Source organism: Miscanthus floridulus, chromosome 18, assembly GCF_019320115.1.
Source record: "Miscanthus floridulus cultivar M001 chromosome 18, ASM1932011v1, whole genome shotgun sequence".
Classification (NCBI taxonomy): Eukaryota; Viridiplantae; Streptophyta; class Magnoliopsida; order Poales; family Poaceae; genus Miscanthus; species Miscanthus floridulus.
Window position 1 is genome coordinate 133,656,054 of NC_089597.1, and position 21,503 is coordinate 133,677,556.

The window sequence follows — 21,503 nt, forward strand, 5'->3', positions numbered from 1 at the left end:
AAAACTAACTAATTGTTCACTAAAATCAAGAAACATGGACCAAATAAGGGTATGATCTTGTTCTCCTCCCTAATTTACCCTAGTACATTCAAAACTTTGGTCTAATTTGCTTCATAAGTAGCTCAAGCACCATAGAAGAGAGAGAAAAGCAAAACTCTAATTACTCACTAACCAACCATTAAAACTTTAAAAAAATGTGGAATAGCATTTTTTTACCGTCTACAACCTCTCCACCAAAGGATTTAAGACCAAAACCTTTTCCTCTTAATAGAGCAATTTTTAGGAGGTGCCCAAGACCTCCCCACCTTTCTTTCACGGGTTGGAGTGAGTGACCCGAGGAGAAAGAAGGTGCTGCAGTTTGCTTTATATGTGGGTCATTTGTAGGGGCGGCTGGTGATAGAGCCACCCCTACAAATCGGAGGTATTTATACGTGGGCATTTGTAGGGGCGGCTCAATCACCAGCCGCCTCTACAAATAGCAATACCAGGGGCGGCTGATGAGTGAGCCGCCCCTATAAATCCGACCCATTTATAGGGGCGGCTCGTATGACCAGCCGCCCCTGCTGTTTCATTTCTAGGGGCGGCTGGTCTCTGGGCTCCCGAGCATGTCACTATAGGGACGGCTCCATCACCAGTCGCCCCTACAAAAATTCTGCCCCGTTGCTACAAACCATTTTTACGTAGTGTCCCCGCCTTGTGGCTTGCACGCCATGAATCTATCTAGCACTCGGCTCTTCCTCAGATTGTTGCGAATCGATTACCGCACGTCGCTGGCTGCTCACCTCGGACTGAATCCCATTGATGAGGACATAGCCCGCAAGCTATAGGCATCATCATGCGTCTGCTTGCCATCCAGCCTGCACGACCACAATAGCCATCCATGGTTGGTACGCCGTACACCATCGGAGCCCACGTCTCCACATCTGCCACCGTAAGATGAACCTGCACGTCTAGGCTTCGATGCCCCGCCGCCGCCGTTGTTAGCAAGAAGAAGCCAAGAAAGGCTACAGGCGTCCGTCAGGACTTAGAACTCAGGAAGAGAAAAGCTACGGATGGAGCAGAATTTCTAGTCTGAGATCCCCGAAGGATTTTGGACCATGTACGAGAATATGGGTCGAATTAAAAGGTATTGGGCCACGGAAAATTTTCATAAAATCCAGCAATATTAAGAAAGGGTTCAATAAATCTGAAATTTATGAACAGGACCTTGATTCTTGCATAATTGATCATTGGTCAAGTATTATGGCAGAATGGTGCCTATTTTCTGGTAACTAGAACTAATAGTGTTTTCGAATATAAACCCTTGGAAATTTTAGTTTTAAAACAATTTTCTGATTAATTAATCTAGACCCTCTGTTTCTGCATATTTACTATATTTTCTTATACTTGCATGTATACGACATTAAATTTGCAGTTTAATTGTTGTTTTGCCAAGCTTTAATTATTTTTGAATCAAATAGTAGATTAATTTTGAAAATTGCTACGTTTTGAATTTAATTCTAAAAAATGCTAGTGCAACCCCATTATGAATTATATACCATGTAATTGCAAGAATAAAATCTTGAATGATTACATTAGAAACATGGTATAAGGTGTATGGGCTCTCTAAATCCTGCAGACCTTAGACTTATCACCTTGGAGAGGCTCATATTTATTTTTCCTAGCATAATGAATTTTTGGGATGAATGAATGGTTGGTATTAATTCTAAAAATTTGCATATAACATAATCCTGAAAAATGCTAGGACGCTTCTAAGAGTATTTTGTATAACCATCCGCTATCTTTTTGTACTTTGCCACTTGTTTACATGTAGTAAACTCATACGCACATGATGATTCCGATAATAATAATAATAATATATGCATACCTTCATGAAGAAGGAATATCCTGAACTTGTCATGAATGACAGAATTATATAGCACATGGTCATTTATTAAATCCTAGTAGGATATTTTACTACCGCTGAAGTGGAGTGAACCTTAAGCATTATAGTTCCTAATATTACTCTCAAAGAATGAGTATGTGACTAAGGTAAATCCTAAAGGTCTTATGAGACTCACCGCATGAAAAATTCTAGAAGATATCCTATATTATGATGATTGCATAATGTTAGAAATATTGGAAATTGAATTTTCAACTTTATATGACCATATGGGATATAAATACTACTCTATAAACAAATACAATTAGCTTGAAGCTTTGTGTTAAAAGTCATAGAAGACGAGATGATAAAGACGAATTTGTCTAATTCTAGAAGAAATGAGCATTAATATCATCCAGAATTACTCCATATCAAGTAAAAATTGAGTCAGAATTTTTAGATAGCTCTATAAATCAGGACATGTGACTTGCATATATTATACTCTTAGAAGGATCGAACAAGCATGAAGCTGCTAAATGTCAAACATTGAAGCTAAGACATGTAAGAATAGATAAAAAATAGAATATTTAAAGTTTCTCTTAAAGAACTTAAATCATGTGCTTATAGATTTGTTGCTTTTGAAATTCATATCCTGAAGTATTGATAGTAACGGTGGTGGTGCTTTAAGTTTTAATTTCCGTTGAATTAAGTGGATTATGTAAACTCGTAGAAGAGTTAATGGCTATTTCATTAGCTTGAAGACTAATATGAAGTTCTTAGTTGTAATTTTTACTTACAGTAATATATGTTAATTTTGCATGGAATGAATTAGATTTATATGTTTTACATATAAACGATTGCCTATTGCCTATCTAAATAAATTTTGCATTAATTTTATCCACAAAGAAGCCTCAATTAACCATGAAGGTTATAGTTCTTTGTGCATTACTATCATGTAGGTAGAAAGGAAACTTAATTTCCTAGAAGCACATAAATAATTGGACGATACTGGCATATGAACTGATCTTAGAATGATCTATTTAGCCAAGAAATAGTATAATCCATAAACTAAGTATTTAATACTTTAGGCCAGAAACTAGAAGTTTATGTCCTACCCTGAATCTATTGTTGACTTGTTGTACACTGAATAGTATACTAGATATGTGAATTTCATGCCACAACCATTGAATACTAGAAGTATGATTAAATTCCTATGGAACATTTGAAATGATTATTCATAGATGATGCATGAAGCATATTTCTACTTGAAGTAGTTATGGCACGAAAAGGGGGAGGAATTTAGGGTAAAGGCATGAGAAAATATGGGTAATATATATTTAATAGGCATAACTTTTCTAAATCTATCTTTAAGTGCATGTATAAGGACTTCAAGTTCTAACGGTGTCCTTTTCGGCCGAGTTAACTTTCTTTACATTGCACTAATTGCAAGTAAACTTGTAGCTTTGCATTTTGTTGTTATCTATTATGTTGGATTGAATACCAATGTGTACCACTATGTTGTGCTCTAGTCGAGTTGCAACTATCTCCACTCGTGCATGAATATTAGCATAACACCTATATTTATAGCTAGTAGCTACCTTTGCAATTCCTTCATGATTGAATTGGCTAGCTAGCATGCTATGTCTATATAGTTCTCGTTGAACTAAGGAATATTTTACATTCAATGCATTGCATGCATAAGCAAAAGATTGGTCAAGGGCCAAGTAGCCTAAGATCAGGGGGAGTTGGTTAATCTGAAATTGGCTAAATGGAGAAGTGGTGGAAATTGAGTTGGTAGATAACACACTTATGATGATTTGGAATTTATGAAGAAAAGGCATTTGGGAATTTTTGTATTAATGGCAATTAGATATTCTATAGAAGAAATTCCATGTGATTTTGAATGTTGCGTATTTTATATATTTGAAGTATATGGTACATTATTTTTTTAATGTATGAGTACTTGGATCAATTTTTTGGGGCTAAAGAATAAAAAAGCTAGATAATGAATTAGTTTTATAAATTATGATTTGTGCAAATCAGGGGGAAACATCCCAAAGTTTGTAGGAATGCTGAATATTCTTAAGTGCACTTTATGTATTCTAGCTCGCTGCATTTAATGAATAATAACCCCTGTGTTTAAATATGTGTGTGAATATTTTCCATTAAACTCCATCATAGCATACATGAATGGGCCTCCACTTGTTGTTGGAGATACATGAATTTGAATTATTTTAAGCCCATAATAGGGGATATATTTTGAAGTATGCTATTAAAGATCTAATATTGGCATTAGGGGAAGAGAAAGCCTATTTTGAATGCCAAATATTATTTCCATAGAAGGAAAATGATTTTAAGAGAAAATTATTTCTTGAAGCTTGAAGCAGGAATAGTATCACGCACTAAATCAAACAATAGTTTGACAAATGCTCTTGTGAAGCATGAAGCGGAGCATATGTAAGATATTTTTAAAAAATGAGAGGAGTAACTTGAAATTATAAACCAGAAGTTGTGTTTACTAGTAGTAAACTAAGTATTGTATACTATTAAGCTAAAATCTATGGGGATGCCTGTGGATTCTAGTTTAGTGTATACTTATCAAATGAAATAAGAACAAACTCCTACATTCTCATGAAGAGAATACCTCATGAAGAAGGTTAAGCACCTCATGAAGAGGATCATCGTGAAGATGAAATCCAACACACTAAGCGCACGCATCATTAGTGTTGGGTATGCAGAACAACAAATCATCACTTGTTTGGGAAATAACAAAGAGACATAATAATATCATATTATGAGAATATTAGAAGAAAATAATAGTTGTCGACAATGCTACGTCTATAATTGCAAATGTTTCTCTTATGAGAACCCGAATCCGAAAAACAAAGTCCATGTCAAAGTCGATTGTAGTGATTATATCGGGTCAATGAACAAAGCAATTGAGGTTGAATCTCCTACTATGAAGAAATAAATGTTCTACTATATCTCTAGCAAATGAAATGAATATAAAATATGTAGTTTGTAAGTGTATTCTAAAAATCCATATAGTTCCTGAAGAATAGAAACCGTAACATATGGAAATTAAATCTCATACTAAGTATTAAAAAGTCTAAGGTAGAATATATATTCCTAAATGAATATTGAAGTCTAAATAAGAGCATGTCCTAGAAGGAATAGAGTCATCGAATAACTTTATAGTAAATAACACTATCTCATTGTGTATATCTCAGAATAATCTCTCATAAAGTAGAGAATATATCTCATGGAAGAGAAATGTAATTCACCGAAAATAAGAACATCCTTATAGGAACTAATCCATGAAGGATTTACTAGTCGATTCTTGAATAAACACCATTGACCCCTGAAGTGAATATAGACCCTAGAGAAAGAAAATGAGGAATCTTAAACACCATGTAGGTGTCATATAAACACTCAGAAAGTGCATATCAAAAGCTAGAAAATGAAGTGTTGATATCCTCTAAATACCATAGAAGGTATAAGAATAATAGTGATTTTGGCAATTGAGTGATCCCCTAAATGTCAAATGTAAGACTGGATTTATTATTTAGTGGTACAATTAAAATCATGAAGATTTGAAGAACATATAATTTAAAAATCCACTAAGGAAGAATTATAAGTATTCAAACTCTAGTATAAGTTTGATACACTATCTACAAGATATTGAATATTGTAACTTATTTACCCCCATAATCCTTTGAAAGGATTTATTACCCTGAAGGATAAATTTTATTTGTTTTGTACAACTAATAAGTGATTATTTATGCATGAAGCATATTGCTCTTGTTTACTCATATTATAATTAATTGAAGAATAGTAAGCCAACATTTTGGTATTATGGTACTACATACCATTATTAAGCACACAATTATGAAAAAGTGTGGACTGAACAATAAAGTTCAAAGTATGGCTTTATGAGGGGGAGCAATTTGAGTAAATCTACCTTGAAGGTAATTAAAACCACTAGAATTACAAAGATCATATTTGCTAAAACATTGAAGTTTATGGATAGATCATGAAGATAAATATCTATTCATGAAGAATAGAATATCCTGAAGAATACATGACCAAGAAGGTTAAATGTTGTACTCTTTTTTCCTATGTGAGTTTTTACTTGAAGGTTTCTCACGCAAGGTTTTTAATGAGACAACATGTGCAATGCAATTAACGAATGTGATGTACTCTTTTCTCTGAGAACCATTTTTTCCCACTGGGTTTTTGGTTGGAGTTTTTAATGAGGCATCTGCATATCATGGTAATCGCCCAAGGGGGAGTGTTGTAAAACATACAGACTCTATCCTAGAAGGAAAGGAGAAGGTGAAATCCTAATCCTAGTCCATTTGTATATGGGCTCTTACCAAACTCTTAGGCCTTGGCCGAACTACATATATGTGGGAGCTCTATGTTGTAATTATGAATATTCAGAAAAATAAAGAATAGACTCCCTATCTCTTGTATCTATGTGTTCTACTTTCATCTACTATGTTGATCATGAGAGACAGAGAGGAAAAGACCCTAACTGCTGGCAACATGTTTTATAACACTGTTGACACTGTTTTTTGCACGTGTCAAAATGATCAGAGTGGGCTAATTGGCAGGAGGAAAGTTACTGTATACGCTGACAGCCGATGAAAATCAGCTTGTAAAGATGGTTGCCGATGAATGGTGGTGATCGATGGAAAGGTTGATTTAGACTCGGGCGTTGCCGATAAGGTTGGAGATGTTATTGTCGATGCCGATGAAGGAAGGCTTGAAAACTACTGCCGATGAAACAGGAAGTGTGCCGATGGAAAGGAGGTCGGTGAGAATTCCATCGTAATTAAGGTGGACAGGGAAATAGATAGGAGTTGATTTCCTTTTCTATATTTGTTAGAGTATGATTCATGTAAGAGTCACGTGTTTCCTTAGATATGGACTTGGTGTCCTAGTCGTATTTGGTTATGTCTCTTTAGATCAGGGTATAAATATAGATTGAGGGGCAATGTAATAGATATATCAATCAATATCAAAACCAATTTTTACCCCTATTTGCATCTACTTACTTTTCGGCGACTTTGTCAATTTGCATATTTTTTTTCTTTTTCTTTTTACGAGTTCTCATTGATTCGGCGAGTTGCATCGCTTCAGTGCGACCTTCGGCGATTCTTGAGTTCCGCGTGAGTACCTCTTGGCCGTGACTTCCGGGCGTATCGCTGTTGTCAGGATCAAAGTGCTCGTATCTTCATCCTTGTCGATTAACAGGTCAAATCGACTGGCACGCTTTGGATATCGATTCGGGTATTAGCCCTTTGTGTTTGCAGATCCACTTTTGCATCAACACATCTTTTGGCACGCCCGGTGGGACAAATCAATCCGATCAATATGTTCAATCCCGAGATCGATTCAGGGAACATTATCGCGGTATCAGAAGATGATCTTAAGGAAGAGCAGAGGCAGGCCATGGAAAAGGCTATAGAAGAATACAGGCAGCTTTGTTTGAGATCGTTTAGCCTGAACAAGAGTGGACAAGTCATCTAGAAGCAAGATTTGCCGTTGCCTCGGCAGGTTACCTTTGACTCCAATCCTGGTAAACTTCAAGAGATGGTTAATTCTGCAGTAAATCATGCTTTGATTAATCATTCCAATGTGCTATCCAATACTGTTCATAATGCTGTGGTTCGAACTCTCAAAGAAGGACAAGCGTCACCGCATTATGTTGGGCCTGCCTATCACCAACCAGAGCCGGCATCTGTCAATACTCCATCGGCTCCCTCGACCATTGTGGGTACAGAAGTTACTTCTCCTCCAGTATCGGCAGGCTTACCTAATATTCAATCTACACCGATACGATCAGATCCGGTACTACCAGGAGGACGAGTTCAGCTTAATACAGATCTATCGGCATCAGCTATGTCAGGCCCTGTGTCTCAGAATAGCCAGATTCCTGCTAATTGGTGGGGATATGGTATGCCTCCGGAGTCATCTGCTTTCAATCCTGGGTTACCTCAAGTGTTTGATGCAGTAGGAAAAGCTCCTATACCATCGGCTGTTTCGCCAATGGCTCAAGTGCCTCAATATGCCACAGCAACTACTGTGCAACCAACTCCAGGAGGTTTCCAGATGCCTTTGGTTCAAACACCCAATTCAAGTCCATTGGCAAGCTTATTGCTGATGCAGCAGAAAGCCCCTGCTATGAGTCAAACTGGGGTTCAGTTCATGCCTCAAGCTGGTTATAATTATCCAACAATGTCAGCAAATTACCAGCCATCGGTAAGTTTTGTACCGATGAGTTCTAATAATGGTTGGTCAGGACAGTTACCTGTTCAACATGCAGTTCAGCAAAATCAGCAGGTTGCAGGGATTCAACAAGGTCATGTGCAAGCTGGTTTCCAGAATCAAGCATCGGCAGCTCAGCCGATGAATCCTTTCCAGCAGGTTAATGGACCACAAGTAACGGCAAATATGCCGATTGCTGGAGATCGTGGGCCACAAAGATATATGGAGGGATATCAGTAGGTACCTCCTATAGAAATTCAGCCAGTTTGTCAGCAGGAGGCTGATGCTTTTTGGGCCGATAAGATAGCAGAAATTATGAAGGATCAGTTTGGGATAAAGCCCAAGGTCAATACTTATTCTTATCGGACTCTATACCCTCCTGCATATGATTTAATTCCTCTCCCAAATCGGTACAAGGTACCAGATTTCACTAAATTCTCTGGGCAAGATGATACATCGACAATGGAACACGTCAATCGCTTCATTATTCAATGTGGAGAGGCAACTAGCAGAGATGAATTAAGAGTTCGATTATTTTCATCATCTTTGTCTGGATCGGCATTTACATGGTTCATTTCATTACCACCAAATTCTATTATTACTTGGGCTGATCTAGAAAAACAATTTCATAAGTATTTCTTTGCTGGAATCCATGAAAAGAAGCTTACCGATTTAGTAAAATTGAGACAGTGTAATGATGAATTGGTAGAAAGCTTTGTGCAAAGGCTACGAGATGTAAAAAATAAGTGCTACAGCCTGGTGCTGGATGATCGGCAGCTTGCCGATCTGGCTTTCCAAGGGTTATTGCCACATCTTAAAGACAGATATGCTTCTCAGGAGTTTGAAAGCCTCAGTCATCTTGTGCAAAGGATCTCTGATCAAGATACAAGGGTTTTTGAACCTAAAAAGAATTGGAGTAAAAAAGTATCATTTGTTGAAGAAGTAGGAGATTCTGATTCTGATGAAGAACCAGTTATCGGCTTAGCTGAGTGGGTTAAGAATAAAAAACCGATATCTTGTCCCTTTGGTCAGAAAGAGCCAGAAAAGTTTACCTTTGATATCACCAAGGCTGACAAGATATTTGATCTTCTGCTTCAAGAGGGCCAAATTAAGCTATCACCTAATCATGTGATCCCATCGGCAGAAGAGTTGAAGAAGATCTTGTACTGCAAATGGCACAATGCAACTTCACACAGTACAAATGAGTGCAAGGTGTTTAGGCAACAGTTACAATCGGCTATTGAATCTGGGAGAATTAAGTTTGGTACTTCCAAGGCCCAGAAGCCGATGAAAATTGATCAACACCCTTTTCTAGCAAATATGTTGGAGGCCAAAGGGAAGACCAAGGTATTGACGTCAGAGGCTGCTGAGAAAAACGCATCAGTGGATCCCCAACATCGGATAATTACCGATGATGCAAAAAGTAAGGGTTTGCTAGGAGAAAGCAGTAGTTCCAAAAACCCTCCTCGACCTGGCATTGTGATTACCCATCGAAGGCAGCAGGAGGGTTGGCGTCAGCGTAAGGACCGATATTGACAACAGCAAGAAGAGAGACGTCGGGAAGAATGGTATCGGCATAAAGATCATTGGAGGTGCCCGTTTTTCATCCATTGCTGGGAAGAAGGTATTAAATTGCCAACTGTTGAAAATTGCCCTGAGTGCAATGGTTATTATGGGGTCAATCGGTCAGAAAGGAGGTTTCAACCTGGCAATCAGGGTTTATTTATCAATGAGCCGATCAGAGGCAGAGCATCAGTGCATGATCGGCTGGGGGGCAGACTTAGTATACATGAGAGGCTTGGTAAACGCGCTGGATATTTTCCAAGGAATCAAGAGGAGCTTGAGGAGATGGCAAACGCAAGAGTTCCCGATGAAGAAATATTCTACAGGGACCCTAATATACGCCGTGTAGAATCAACTGGGACCTGTTATCAGCCAGTTTGGAAAACCAAGTTTCCTCGATGGTGCCTGGAGGGTCTGACAAAGACACAGAAAAGGAGGATGCAACGGGAGCATCAGGAGGATTTATACCGAGAGGAAAATTCCTCCAATGAGAGGTCTGGTCATCAGCAGTGGCAGGTAAAACACAAAAATAAGGGTCCATCGGCAGATGTTAATATGGTATTCATGTTGCCGATGGAGTTTTTGGCACTATCTGATAATGAGGAAGAAGTTGTTCTCTCTAATCAAGTAGCTCAGTTGACACTAGATCCAATGATGGCTGTTTTTGAGAAACCTCCCGATGACGAGAGACAGCATCTTAAGGCTTTGTTTGTGAAAGGCAGAGTTGATGGGCAGCCTGTATCTAAGATACTTATCGACGGAGGGGCTGCGATTAATATTATGCCTCATGTGATGTATCAGAAACTTGGTAAGGGAGATCAAGACTTGACCAAAACCGATATGATGCTAAAGGATTTTGAAGGCAATGTGTCACCGGCTAAAGGGGCAGTATGCGTTGAATTGACCATCGGCAGCAAAACCTTGCCGACGACGTTCTTTGTTATTAATGGCAAGGGTGCATATAATCTGCTTCTAGGGAGGGATTGGATTCATGCTAATTGTTGTGTTCCTTCTACAATGCATCAATGCCTCGTACAGTGGATTGGGGATAAGATTGAGTTTGTCCCTGGTGATTCTTCTTATATCATCGCATCGGCAGAATCAGATACTTATGAGCGAACTAAATGCATATCAGGAGAAGTTTGGGAAAAAGAGTTCCTTAGAGTTGCTGATTATGAAATTCCACCGATCCAAGCAGTCGGTTCTGAAGAGGAGTTTTAATGGATAGGTTTGCCGATGATGGAAAATTAGGTCAAGGGTTCACATCGGCAGATGATTTAGTAGAAGTAGATATTGGTGATGGCGATAGGCCAAGACCTACTTTTATTAGTGCTAAGTTAGATTCCAAGTATAAGCAGCAAATAACTGATTTGTTAAAAGAGTATAAAGATTGTTTTGCTTGGGATTATACTGAGATGCCTGGATTAGACCGATCGATAGTTGAACATCGGTTACCTATCAAATTTAGATTTCGGCCACATCAGCAGCCAGCGCGCCGATACAACCCTAATATACTTCCTGACATTAAGGCTGAAATAATTAAATTAATTGAGGCAAAGTTTATTCGGCAGTGTCGATATGCAAAGTGGATCTCTAATGTGGTTCCTGTTTATAAGAAAAATGGAAAACTTTGTGTTTGTATTGATTTCAGGAATCTCAACAAAGCCACACCGATGGATGGCTATTCAATGCCGATTGCTAATTTGTTGATTGATGCTGCAGCCGGACATCAAATTATCAGCTTCATGGATGGTAATGCAGGTTACAATCAAATATTCATGGCTGAAGAAGATATTCCCAAGACTGCTTTCAGATGTCTAGGTCATGTAGGGTTGTTTGAGTGGATAGTCATGATGTTTGGTTTGAAAAATGCCGGCGCTACTTATCAAAGAGCTATGAACTTTATTTTTCATGAATACATCGGTACATTAGTGGAGATCTACATTGATGATGTAGTGATTAAGTCTGGAGATATCACAAAACATCTAGCCGATCTACGAAAGATACTGGAGTGCACAAGGAAGCATGGATTGAAGATGAATCCTAATAAATGTGCATTTGGTGTATCGGCAGGTCAATTCTTGGGTTTTATGGTGCATCAGCGGGGCATCGAAATCAGTAGGAAGTCTATTGATGCAATTAACAAGGTGGTTGCTCCTGCCAATAAAACTGAATTGCAATCTTTGATCGGTAAGATTAATTTCATTAGAAGATTCATATCTAATCTGTCAGGTAAGATCAAGGCTTTCAGTCCATTACTTAAATTGAAAGCCGATCAGGAATTTGTATGGGGAGCTGAGCAGCAGTTAGCCCTAGATGAAATTAAGAAATATTTAACAAATCCTCCAGTGCTAGTTCCACCTCAACACGGGAAACCTTTCAGGTTGTATTTGTCAACTGATGATACCTTTATCGGTTCAGCTCTTATTCAAGAATTTGAAGGGAAAGAACGTGTTATTTATTATTTGAGCAGAAGATTAGTGGATGCTGAGACAAGGTATTCGGCCATCGAAAAATTATGTCTGTGTTTATACTTTTCTTGTGTCAAATTAAGACATTATTTGTTATCTGCCGAATGTACGGTCATATGCAAAGACGACGTAGTCAAGTATATGCTGTCGATGCCGATATTAAGTGGTAGAATCGGCAAGTGGATTTTAGCATTATCAGAATTTGAACTACGTTATGAATCGACTAAGGCAGTTAAGGGGCAAGTTATGGTTGATTTTGTCACTCAGCATTGTAATACAGTGGACTCTCTGGAGGTTGCTCCTTGGACACTTTTCTTCGATGGGTCCACATGTGGTGAAGGAGCAGGTATCGGCATTGTGTTGATTTCACCTCAAGGAAGGAAGTATGAGTTTTCATTGCCGATTGTTGCTACATCGACAAACAATCAGGCTGAATACCAAGCCTTGATAAAAGGGTTAGAATTGCTGAAGGAGATACGTGCCGATGCTGTTGAAATCTTTGGTGATTCTATGCTAGTTATAAATCAATTGGCTGGGATTTATGAATGCCGAAGTGAAGTTTTAATTTTGTATTATGAAAGATGTTTGCAATTGTTGAAAGGGTTTAGAGATTTTCGTCTTGAACATATTTCTCGACTGCATAATGAGGAGGCTAATCGACTAGCTCAGCATGCTTCAGGGTATCAGCCTATTCAGGAAGTGCTAACATCGGCAGTCGATACCGATGACTGGAGAAAGGAGATTGTCGATTATTTAAAGGATCCATATAAAAAGGTTGAAAGACGTATAAGGTTCCAAGCTACCAAGTATGTGCTCCTCGATGATGAATTATATTATCGAACTATAGATGGAGTTTTACTCAGATGTGTTAGCAGTGATGAATCGAAAAGTTTGATGGGTGAAATTCATGAAGGAGTGTGTGGAGCGCATCAATCGGCTTTCAAGATGAAGTGGATGATCAGAAGGAATGGATACTATTGGCCGACTATTCTTGAAGATTGTTTTAAATATTTTAAAGGATGTCAGGGGTGTCAAAAGTTTGGTAATATTCAAAGAGCGCCTGCATCGACTATGAACCCTATAATTAAACCTTGGCCGTTCCAGGAATGGGCTATCGATCTCATCGGTCAGATTTATCCGCCATCGAGCAAAGGACATAAATTTATTCTGGTTGCTACCAATTATTTCACAAAATGGGTTGAGGCAATTCCTTTAAAAAAGGTGACATCGGCTAATATGATCGATTTTATGAAAGAGCATATTGTTTACCGATTTGGTATTCCTCAAACTATCACTACCAATCAGGGTACTATATTTACATCGGGAGAATTTGATGAGTTTGCTGTAGGTATGGGAATTAAAGTTTTAAATTCTTCTCCATATTATGCTCAAGCTAATGGTCAGGCTGAGGCTTCTAACAAAGGGATCATCAAACTCATTAAGCGCAAAATTAAAGAAAATCCTAAGAGGTGGCATACAGTATTAAATGAAGCCTTGTGGTCATATCGGATGTCATGTCATGGTACAACCAAAGTAACACCTTATCAGTTAGTATATGGACACGACGCAGTATTGCCTTGGGAAATTAAAACTGGCTCTAGGCGAATACGTTCTCAAAATTAGCTGACAGCCGATGATTATGATACTCTTATGAAGGATGAGTTGGAAGATGTGGCGGGTCATCGGTTAAGGGCTTTAGTTAGCATCGAAGAAAATAAGAAAAGAGTAGCCAGATGGTATGACAAGAAGGTGAAGGTAAAGGAGTTTACCGATGGAGATCTGGTCTGGAAATTGATTTTACCGATTGGGACTAAAAGTTCAAAGTTTGGAAAGTGGTCTCCTAATTGGGAAGGTCCATATCGGATAAATCAGTCTGTTCCTGGTAACGCATATATTCTAGAAACCCTCGAAGGGGTTGTGTTTCCCAGAGCATTAAATGGAAAATATTTAAAGAAATATTACCCTAGTATCTGGATGGATGCATAAAAGTATAAGTGCCGATAACAGTCCTATCGGCTAAAATTATACAAGGATGTCAATGTCTCATAAAGTGCCGATGCAATAGACAAGATTTACAAGTTTAACAAGGATTGGATAGCCAATATCGCACGCAGGTGAATCTGGTCGGCTTCCTTCATTTCTTTGATGTCTTCATCGGCAGCACCCTCCACAGGCTTGAGTTTTTTCTTCATGGCCAAGGCTTTGCGAGCCTGGATGTCTCTTTCTTGCTGGAGGGCCTTGATGGCATCGGGTAGCTGGCTTTCTTCTTGTTGGGCATGAGTTAAGACTGCCTCGACTTCTTTCAATTCAGCCAATAGAGCCATCCTCTTTGCCGATAAATCTAAGATTTTCTGCTTAAGTTCAGCGCCCGAAGTCTGCAAGTTGCCGATGCCCTTGTGCTTCTCATCGGCAATCTGTTTCAGTTGTAGCATCTCTTCTTTGAGTTGAGCCTGAGCTGCTCTATCGGCAATGCGTTGAGCAGCCCGTTGATATTGCAGTTGGCGGCTTTCTAAATGGGCTGCTGGGAAGAGTGCTTCTTCAACATCGGCAGGGACCTGGCCACGGATTGTTTTGAAAATTGCCTTTGCGGGGTCCGAGTCATCTACCAATTGGGCGGTATCCTGCTGTAACAAGTCCAGGAGAGCTTCCAACTTGGACTTAATTTCTGCCGATATTGTTCCCAGTGCAAGGGAAGAACTTGTTTCCTCTCCATCATCGTCAGAAATGTCAATGGCAAAGGAAAATAGGTTGTTTGGGGAGTCTTGTTCCTGAGAAAAAGAAAAAGAGGTCAGTTAAGGATAAGTATGAATATTATAAATCGACTAGGTCAATCAGCTTACCTGTTTCAAGGCAATTTCCTATACTTGGCTGGAGGAAGCAGCCTGGAGTATGCCGTGTGGAGGATCGGCTGAGCTTGCCGATGGGATATCCTCTGTGGCCTCATCGGTGGTTGGCCCTTGGGGTATGATGACCGATGGTATGTCCTGTACAGGAGGATTAACTGCTTGCTCAGTTGCATCGACTGATTCTGGCCGGCTTGCAGACGTTGGGGCAGATGTGGGGATCTGCATGGACTTCTATCATTTTGGCTATGCCTCGGCATCTGTTAAGGCTTTGCGCTTTGCTTGGGCCTCAGCAACGGTTGGCTGGGGGGCATCGGCACTTGTTGGTTGTGGAGCTTGAACATCTGGTACGCTTGCCGATGTACCCATTTGTTGCTGCAAAACAAGTGTAAGGTATGATATTTAACAGATAAAATGTAAAATCAAAGGAATACCTCTGAAGGTTTGTCAGAGGTAGTGGTGCTTGATGTCGGAGGAATTGCCGATGACGATCCAGCAGCGGCTCTTACACCCTGATGATTAATGTTAATACAGTTTGTGATTGGCATGAGTAGAAATAAACAGGGTTTTTACCTTGAATGCCTTGATCAGGGTTGTAGCAGTAGCCAATGGAGTGGCCCTAGCTGTAGCCAATTTGGACTTGGAGGTGATGGTCTTGGCACGGGTCTTCTGGTGAGTCAAAGCAGCTAAGGTGGGGGCGTTGTAGCCGATCGGTGATATCGGGGAAACAGGCTGAAGATCGAAGGGTTTCCCACCTTTGCTCATAGATGGTGCTGGGTTGTTAACCTGTCACGAGAAAGTTAGTTACCGATATATGAAAGGAAAAAGCAGAAGGGAGTTAAAAGAAACTTACTGCGTCATCGGGAATGGCGTATTCAGGGTCGATCATGTACCGATATGTGTGAGCAGATGTTGCAAACAGTTGTTCCCTCCACTCTCGCCACCATTGCTTATATGATTCGGTGGTGAAAGATGCTGGCGTCCAGATGGATATATCGACATCTGTAGTATCGGCATCGGGGAGAGTCGTACTACCCTGCTCCAATCTGTTCCGCAGGTGATTGTTTCTCTGGGTTTGATCACATCGGCAAAACAAAGTTTGATTGGCAGTTGCCCAAAAGCCAATTGACGGGATACTGCCGATGGATTGTAAAATTCATACGTGATATTGGTGTTTTTCCCGCTATCGAATGTGTTTACTGGGATTACCCTGGGAGTAATGATGGCCATCATGAGTTCATTATCTTGATTCAGAGTGTCATCGACAAAGTTGAAAAGAAGGGGGAATCTGTTTTCTTCGTCAATATAAGGTACCCAGGCCCTATGATCACGAGAAAGACCATTGTAGAAGCTTTGGAAGAATCTGCCGATCTGATCTTCATTGGCCTCTGTTCCAGGGAGGACAATTATGGCTTCACCAAAATTGAGGGGTGAGCGTGTTGCCGATTCCTCATCCCCAAGCACGTGGTCTTCAGCAATTTCTCGTGGGAATTGTTGGGCAAAGAAGTCCCATTGCAAACGTTTGTGCATGTGGGCATTCAGCCACATGTTGATAAACCACCACGGGCCTCCTAAGTTGCCGATGGGTTCACCAAGCAAAAGTTTCTGAGACACTTGATGAAGAAGATGATAAGTGGAGCTCAGAAGGTATCGGCCAAGAGGGAACCTTACACCATTGGCCAAGAGTTCAGCCGCGGGGAGGAAGGCGTTGGTTGGTCCTACTGATCGACCACAGAAGATAAATTTTTCTAACCACATATTCAAGAATGTGGCATGTTCCTTCTGGTTAACTGTCCCGGTCCTCTAGCATTCTTGAATATATCCCGTCCAACCGCCGATGTTGCGGGTATTCACCCTATATTCAGATTTTCTGCCATAGATGGAGCCTTCATCGGCAGTTGAAATGTCCAAGCCAGTGAGCATGTAGACATCGGCAAGTGTGGGAGTAGCTGGGCCATGTCCAAACATAAAAGTGTTTGTTGTGTCTGACCAGAAGTAAGCAGCTGCAATCATCATTGACTCGTTCTTTTGCATATCGGCAATGGATAGCCTAATGCATTGGTCTAGCTTCTGTTCTGCCCAGTGTACTTGCATCGACCTGTTGACCCTCAAGTACCAATCTTTCCACCCTTTGGTGGTTCTGGGCCAAGATCGGAACGTATCTTTCCATAAATTCAGAGAGAAATTTTGGGCTCTAAAAGGGATTCTGTTAACCTCTGCATTAATCAGATCAGTTGGATCTGGGTTGCCCATTGGTCCTAGGCATTGGAAATGCGGCTGATCGGTTGGAATAACTAATTTGTTGCGAAGTTCCTAAGTTTAGAGGATCCGAAGAACAAAGAAAAAGAGAGAAATTACCAACTGTATGAACTCGCAAAGACCAGAGGAATCGAGGTAAAAAGTAACGGAAGTAGAACGAACCGCAGGGATGTCGAAGTTGATTGCCATTATCTTGAGGTAGATGGGGGCACGAGCTGGAGACTCGGGGTTGACGCTAGAGAAGAGTTCTTGTTGGTTGAGGTCGCGCAGTTGTTCGTTGGAGTCGCCGCCGAAAAGAGAGAATGCCAAAGATTGGAGTCTGAGGGTAGAAGACGAGCGTTCCGGAGAAATCTATTTATAAGCCGCTTGGAGTAGGGGTATTCTGGACTTATCTCTATGCCGCGCGCATGTGGGTCGAGGTGGTTCAGATGGATATGGTAACTGTTCGCACGATAATCAAGGGATTGTACAGATGATTTGATGGCAAGTAATCATGACTTGGAAGAGATCTCGGTACAGGATATTTTAATTCTGAAAATGGCGGCATTATTATGTTAGGATCTTGCCGATGGATTATTGTTTCGGTATCTTAACCATAATCAGGGCAAGAGTGGTTGGAAATTGTGCGATATTTACTGAGGTGCGTGAATCAGGACTAGATTTGATTAGATTTGATAACAGATCAAGTTTTGGCTTGGAGGATGAGTTACGGTAATTGGGCGAAGGCAAACGTTATCTGGAGTAAATTTCGGAGCATTAATGGTTTTATACTCCGAAATTGGGGGGCATGTGTTGACACCGTTTTTTGCACGTGTCAAAATGATCAGAGTGGGCTAATCGGCAGGAGGAAAGTTACTGTATACGCTGACAGCCGATGAAAATCAGCTTGTAAAGATGGTTGCCGATGAATGGTGGTGATCGATGGAAAGGTTGATTTAGACTCGGGCGTTGCCGATAAGGTTGGAGATGTTATTGTCGATGCCGATGAAGGAAGGCTTGAAAACTACTGCCGATGAAACAGGAAGTGTGCCGATGGAAAGGAGGTTGGTGAGAATTCCATCGTAATTAAGGCGGACAGGGAAATAGGTAGGAGTTGATTTCCTTTTCTATATTTGTTAGAGTATGATTCATGTAAGAGTCACGTGTTTCCTTAGATATGGACTTGGTGTCCTAGTCGTATTTGGTTATGTCTCTTTAGATCAGGGTATAAATATAGATTGAGGGGCAATGTAATAGATATATCAATCAATATCAAAACCAATTTTTACTCCTATTTGCATCTACTTACTTTTCGGCGACTTCGTCAATTTGCATATTTTTTTTCTTTTTCTTTTTCTTTTTACGAGTTCTCATTGATTCGGCGAGTTGCATCGCTTCAGTGCGACCTTCGGCGATTCTCGAGTTCCGCGTGAGTACCTCTTGGCCGTGACTTCCGGGCGTATCGCTGTTGTCAGGACCAAAGTGCTCGTATCTTCATCCTTGTCGATTAACAGGTCAAATCGACTGGCACGCTTTGGATATCGATTTGGGTATTAGCCCTTTGTGTTTGCAGATCCACTTTTGCATCAACAAACACAAAACACAAAAATGCATGGAAACGTAATTTCTACCCGGCTATTTTCTCGTATCCAGCTTTTAGTCAAACACATGGAAGTACGGCCTAGGTCTTGATGTCTTCGATTTCATAAGAGCATCTATAGCACTACTACCTAAAATAGGGTCCCTATTTTTGCATTTGGGTAGCCACCTATTTTGATACTACTTTTTTTTGTTGTTTCCTCCCGTAGCACTACCTAAAATAGACCTTCAAATTCATCCTAGTACAGAATGACATGTAGGATGTACATGTCATCCTCTTCCTTCTCTCATTGCCATAGAAAAACTCGGCCATCTCCCTGCGGACTTGCCTTGGCCTCCTGGAAAGAGCCAGCTGGGAGGTTGTGACGGTAGGAAGGAGGTGCCTAATGGGAGAGGAGGCCGTGGCGGAGGAGGTGCCTATGCTGGGGAGAGGAGGCCATGGTGGAGGAGGCAATGGATCTGCCTGTTGGACCCAGAGATGGCCGTGGAGGCAGCGGGACAGGGAGAGGAGTTGTCGATGATGGTCATAGAGTTGCAGCGGCCATTGTGGAGGCCGGATATGTCCTCGTCAGCCTGCGGTCATCATCGGTGGTGATGGAAAAGGGCTTGGTGGCGGCGGCGTTATCGTGCCCTGGCTGTCCTGCAGTGGCCGTGTGGAGGTGCGGCCTACCCTCGGCGTGGCCAGATGTGGTGGCCAGGGATGCGAACGACAGCGTGTGAGGCATGCAACGGTGGTGGAGCGTGTGACCGCAAGGGAGGAAGAGTGCGCACGCTAGGCACAACTGCTTGCGGTGGGGTGGGGGATGATCCAACGAATTTTTAGGCCCCCATGTGTTGGTAAGGAATGATCAGTGTGAGGAGAAAAGTAGAGGGCCAATAAAAGTAGCCCCCTAGTAGGTAACTTGTTGGAGTTGATTTTTTTTGCTCCACTACTAAAAAATAAAGTAGGGGCCTTGTTTAGATAGCCTGCTAGATAGAGCAGGCTAGGCTGACTAGCCCATGACGAATCTAACCAGGGGGTACCTCAGTGACATGGTGAAGGCATATAATGTAAGATAGAGTGGAGATCATGGACTGGTGTGGGGTAAGGAGTATAGAGATGCAGCGACAGAGGCTGATCTATATATGGCCCTACCCTCGCTAGGATGCACTGCTCAAGAGCATAGCCATGAGGATCTATCCTGGTATGCGACATCAGGGTAGAGAGCAACCCATTTGGACCCCGAACGACACTCTATGTCAAATTCAGGGACCTAGCAAATAATATACCAGGACAAATAAGGGGACTTGTTGAAAGGAAGTTTTGAGAGTTTTAGGACCTGAATGACATTGAAAGATAAAATTATGAAACTAAAAAAAAGTATTTTGAGAGCTTGAAAATCTGAATGACATCTAATGACAAGTTCAGTGATCACCTTGAAGAAATAGATGCACTCATTGTGGAATGTAAATGTTGTTTCATTTACTTTGAGTTATTATTATTTCTATGGGTCACATTATCTCTACAACTAAAACATTCATAACTATTTCGTCCATAGGTACAACACCAAACTCAGTCGCTCCCATACATCCCGGGTGCGACACCAAAGCTCCCTCGCTCCCAAGCATCCACCCGTGCGGACTGCTCCTTTGACGCCTCCGACACGGATCATCGCCGCCAACGCCCGCTTTGCCCCATCCAGCACGGCGCACCCAATCCCACGCCGCCGCCGCCAGCCCCTGCACGACGGGCGCTACCACCGCGACGAAGGAGGCCCCGACGGGCGCTACCTCCGCGCCGGGTGAGGCTTTGGGCCCCAGCATGGTGGTGCTGAGGAGGCACGGCCGTTGGGCGAGGAGGCGCAGCCGCAGGGTAAGGAAGAGGGGCGACCACCGGCGAGGAGGCACAGCAGTCAGGCAAGGAAGAGAAGCAACTACCGGCGATGAGGTGGGCCGCCAGGTGAGGAGGCACGACCGTGGGCGAGGAGGTGCGGCCACGAGTGAAGAGGAGCAGGGAGATCCCAGTGTTGGTGGTGAACAGGGGCACATCCTCCCTCACAGTTTAGATCCATGGATTGAACTGTCTCCTCATGAAAAATCTATAGCGCTGAAAGCTTTGATCTTTTTTTTTCTTTTGTTCCTAACGTAGAAGTGTATCTCTTGGTTGGATTTGTTGCTGCTTTCTAATGAAACATGGCTTAATTGGCTTGCCTTCTGGTAGCTGCAATCAAACCCATCATTTAATTGGCTAACCTCCATGTTGGTATTGATTGTTGTTGTCAGGTTAGTTGATTTGAGATGCGGATCAACATATTCATCATGTTGCTCTACAGCTACATTGTGATGGGGAACTCATGGTTGTTTGTGGATCAACATTGTGCTCTGCAATGGGAAGGTAACTGATAGATGAATGAGTCTCTCTCCTGTCGCCGTCTAGGTGTTTTGTGGCTTTGCTTCAGTGGGCATTGGTTTGAGTAATTTTCCCTTTGTTGTACCTTGTTGCCTGTTGTGGCATATCACTGGAGGCATGATCTTGTTGGTCCTATCCTTGCACTCGTTCATTGTCAGGTTCATGCTGCTGCTACTGCTGCAGATCAACTTCATCCTTGGGCTGTAGACCAGGCAGTACAGCCCTCTAATCCCTGTTGCCGCATTGCGTCGATCAGGGGCGAAGCC